The sequence below is a fragment of the Triticum aestivum genome, chromosome 7A (assembly GCF_018294505.1).
Source record: "Triticum aestivum cultivar Chinese Spring chromosome 7A, IWGSC CS RefSeq v2.1, whole genome shotgun sequence".
Lineage (NCBI taxonomy): Eukaryota > Viridiplantae > Streptophyta > Magnoliopsida > Poales > Poaceae > Triticum > Triticum aestivum.
The window spans coordinates 658,795,397-658,800,296 of record NC_057812.1 but is presented as its reverse complement, the minus strand read 5'-3'; positions in this window follow the sequence as shown (position 1 = coordinate 658,800,296).

Sequence of the window (4,900 nt, the reverse complement as noted above, 5' to 3'; positions counted from 1 at the left end):
GCTTAAGGCGTTACTCTATTTTCATGAACTTAATACTCTAGATGCATGCTGGATAGCGGTCGATGAGTGGAGTAATAGTAGTAGATGCAAGCAGGAGTCGGTCTACTTGTCTTGGACGTGATGGCTATATACATGATCATACCTAGATATTCTCATAACTATGCTCAATTATGTCAATTTCTCAACAGCAATTCGCTCACCCACCGTAAAATACTTATGCTCTTGAGAGAAGCCACTAGTGAAACCTATGGCCCCGGATCTATCTTCATCATATTAATCTTCCAATACTTAGTTATTTCCTTTGCTTTTATTTTACTTTGCATCTTTATCATAAAAATACCAAAAATATTATCTTATCATATCTATCAGATCTCACTCTTGTAAGTGACCGTGAAGGGATTGACAACCCGTTATCGCGTTGCTTGCGAGGAGTTATTTGCTTTGTGCAGGTACGAGGGACTCGCGCGTAGCCTGCTACTGGATTGATACCTTGGTTCTCAAAGACTGAGGGAAATACTTACGCTACTTTGCTGCTGTTGGGGAACGTAGTAATTTCAAAATTTTCCTACGCACACGCAAGATCATGGTGATGCATAACAACGAGAGGGGAGAGTGTAATCTACGTACCCTCGTAGACCGGCAGTGGAAGCGTTATGACAACGCGGTTGATGTAGTCGTACGTCTTCACGGCCCGACCGATCAAGCACCGAAACTACGGCACCTCTGAGTTTTAGCACACGTTCAACTCGATGACGATCCCCGGACTCTGATCCAGCAAAGTGTCGGGGAAGAGTTCCGTCAGCACGCCGGCGTGGTGACGATCTTGATGTTCTACTTTCACAGGGCTTCGCCTAAGCCCCACTACAATATTATCGAGGACTATGGTGGAGGGGGGCACCGCACACGGCTAAGAGAACGATATTGAAGATCAACTTGTGTGTCTAGAGGTGCCCCCTGCCCCCGTATATAAAGGAGCAAGGGGGGAGGCCGGCCGGCCCTAGGGCGCGCCAAGGAGGAGGAGTCCTCCTCCTAGTAGGAGTAGGACTCCCCTCAAAGGAAGGGGGAGAGGGAGAAGGAAAGGGGGCGCCGCCCCCCTCTCCTAGTCCAATTCGGACCAGAGGGGGAGGGGGCGCGCGGCTCACCCTGGCCGCCCCTCTCTCTCTCCACTAGGGCCCATAAGGCCCATTACTTCTCCCGGGGGGTTTCCGGTAACCCTCCGGCACTCCGGTTTTCTCCGAAATCACCCGGAACACTTCCGGTGTTCGAATATAGCCGTCCAATATATCAATCTTTATGTCTCGACCATTTCGAGACTCCTCGTCATGTCCATGATCACATCCGGGACTCCGAACAAACTTCGGTACATCAAAATATATAAACTCATAATGAAACTGTCATCGTAACGTTAAGCGTGCGGACCCTACGGGTTCAAGAACAATGTAGACATGACCGAGACATGTCTCCGGTCAATAACCAATAGCAGAACCTGGATGCTCATATTGGCTCCCACATATTCTACGAAGATCTTTATCGGTCAGACTGCATAACAACATACTTTGTTCCCTTTGTCATCGGTATGTTACTTGCCCGAGATTCGATCGTCGATATCTCAATACCTAGTTCAATCTCGTTACTGGAAAGTCTCTTTACTCGTTTCATAATACATCATCTCGCAACTAACTCATTAGTTGCAATGCTTGCAAGGATTATGTGATGTGCATTACCGAGAGGGCCCAGAGATACCTCTCCGACAATCGGAGTGACAAATCCTAATCTCGAAATACGCCAACCCAACATGTACCTTTGGAGACACCTGTAGAGCTCCTTTATAATCACCTAGTTACGTTGTGACGTTTGGTAGCACACAAAGTGTTCCTCCGGCAAACGGGAGTTGCATAATCTCATAGTTATAGGAACATGTATAAGTCATGAAGAAAGCAATAGCAACATACTAAACGATCTGGTGCTAAGCTAATGGAATGGGTCATGTCAATCACATCATTCTCCTAATGATGTGATCTCGTTAATCAAATGACAACACATGTCTATGGTTAGGAAACATAACCATCTTCGATTAACGAGCTAGTCAAGTAGAGGCATACTAGTGACGTTTAGTTTATCTATGTATTCACACAAGTATTATGTTTCTGGTTAATACAATTCTAGCATGAATAATAAACATTTATCATGATATAAGGAAATAAATAATAACTTTATTATTGCCTCTAGGGCATATTTCCTTCAGCTGCATCATCCTTTCTTCTTCATGGAAATCCAACGCCGTGCTCAAGAGGTAGCAAGAAGATCTCTGGCGCCGTTGCCGGGGAGTCTACGCAAAGGTCAACATACCAAGTACCCATCACAACCCTTATCTCCCGCATTACATTATTTGCCATTTGCCTCTCGTTTTCCTCTCCCCCACTTCACCCTTGCCGTTTTATTTGCCCTCTCTTTCTCTATCCTCCCTCTCTTTCTCTATTAGCCTCTTTTGCCCGCTTGCTTTTTGTTTGCTTGTGTGTTGGATTGCTTGCTTGTCACGATGGCTCAAGATAACACTAAATTGTGTGACTTTACCAATACCAACAACAATGATTTTATTAGCACCCCGATTGCTCCTCTTACCGATGCTGAATCTTGTGAAATTAATGCCGCTTTGCTGAATCTTGCCATGAAAGATCCGTTTTCCGGCCTTCCTAGTGAAGATGCCGCTACCCATCTAAATAGCTTCATTGATTTGTGTGATATGCAAAAGAAGAAAGATGTGGACAACGATATTGTTAAGTTGAAACTATTTCCTTTTTCACTTAGAGATCGTGCTAAAGCTTGGTTTTCGTCTTTGCCTAAAAATAGTATTGATTCTTGGAACAAGTGCAAAGATGCTTTTATCTCTAAGTATTTTTCTCCCGCTAAGATCATCTCCCTTAGAAACGATATTATGAATTTTAAGAAACTTGATCATGAACATGTTGCACAAGCTTGGGAGAGGATGAAATTAATGATACGTAATTGCCCTACTCATGGTTTGAATTTGTGGATGATTATACAAATTTTTTATGCCGGATTGAATTTTGCTTCTAGAAATCTTTTAGATTCGGCCGCGGGAGGCACTTTTATGGAAATCACTTTAGGAGAAGCTACTAAACTCCTAGATAATATTATGGTTAATTATTCTCAATGGCATACTGAAAGATCTACTAATAAAAAGGTGCATGCGATAGAAGAATTAATGTTTTGAGTGGAAAGATGGATGAACTTATGAAATTATTTGCTAGTAAAAGTGTTTCTTCTGATCCTAATGATATGCCCTTGTCTACTTTGATTGAGAATAATAATGAATCTATGGATGTGAATTTTGTTGGTAGGAACAATTTTGGTAACAACGCGTATAGAGGAAATTTTAATCCTAGGCCTTATCCTAGTAATGCCTCTAATAATTATGGTAATTCCTACAACGGTTCTTATGGAAATTATAGTAAGATGCCCTCTGATTTGATTGAAGAAAACATGCTTAAGTTTGATGAGTTGGCTAGGAACATTGATAGAATTTCTCTTGATGTTGATTCTTTGAAACTTAGATCTATTCCTCTTAAGCATGATATCAATGAGTCTCTCAAAGCCATGAGAATTTCCATTGATGAGTGCAAAGAAAGAACCGCTAGGATGCGTGCTAAGAAAGATGCCTTTATAAGAGCGTGTTCTTCTAGTTCCTATGAAAATAAAAATGAAGATCTAAAAGTTATTGACGTGTCCCCTATTAAATCTTTGTTTTGCATCATGAATCTTGATAATGATGGGACTGAATATGATCCACCTTTACCTAGAAGGCGTTCCAAAAATTTGGAGTTTTTAGATCTTGATGCTAAATTTGATGAAAGTGGGACTGAAGAAATTAAAACCCTAGATGTTGCTAAACCCACTAATTTGGATTTCAAGGAATTTAATTATGAAAATTGCTCTTTTATTGATTGTATTTCCTTGTTGCAATCCGTGCTAAATTCTCCTCATGCTTATAGTCAAAATAAAGTGTTTACTAAACATATCGTTGATGCCTTGATGCAATCTTATGAAGAAAAACTTGAGTTGGAAGTTTCTATCCCTAGAAAACTTTATGATGAGTGGGAACCAACTATTAAAATTAAGATTAAAGATCATGAGTTCTATGCTTTATGTGATTTGGGTGCTAGTGTTTCCACGATACCAAAGACTTTGTGTGATTTGTTAGGTTTCCGTGATTTTGATGATTGCTCTTTAAACTTGCACCTTGCGGATTCCACTATTAAGAAACCAATGGGAAGAATCAATGATGTTCTTATTGTCGCAAATAGGAATTATGTGACCATAGATTTTATTTTTCTTGACATAGATTGCAATCCTTCATGTCCTATTATTCTTGGTAGACCTTTCCTTAGAACGATTGGTGCAATTATTGATATGAAGGAAGGAAATATTAGATTCCAATTTCCATTAAGGAAAGGCATGGAACACTTTCCTATAAATAAAATTAAATTACCTTATGAATCTATTATGAGAGCCACTTATGGATTGCCTACCAAAGATGGCAATACCTAGATCTATCCTTGCTTTTTATGCCTAGCTAGGGGCGTTAAACGATAGCGCTTGTTGGGAGGCAACCCAATTTTATTTTTATTCCTTGCTTTTTGCTCCTGTTTAGTAATAAATAATTTACCTAGCCTCTGTTTTGTTTCTGTTTTTTGTGTTTAATTAGTGTTTGTGCCAAGTAGAACCGTCGGAAGACTTGGGGAAAGTCTTGTTAATCTTGCTGTAAAAAACAGAAACTTTAGCTATTTTTATTTGGAAAGTGCTATTTAGTTAATTATTTTTGCATATGATTAATAGATAAATTCCTCACGTCTAGCAATTTATTTTAGAATTTTTGGGG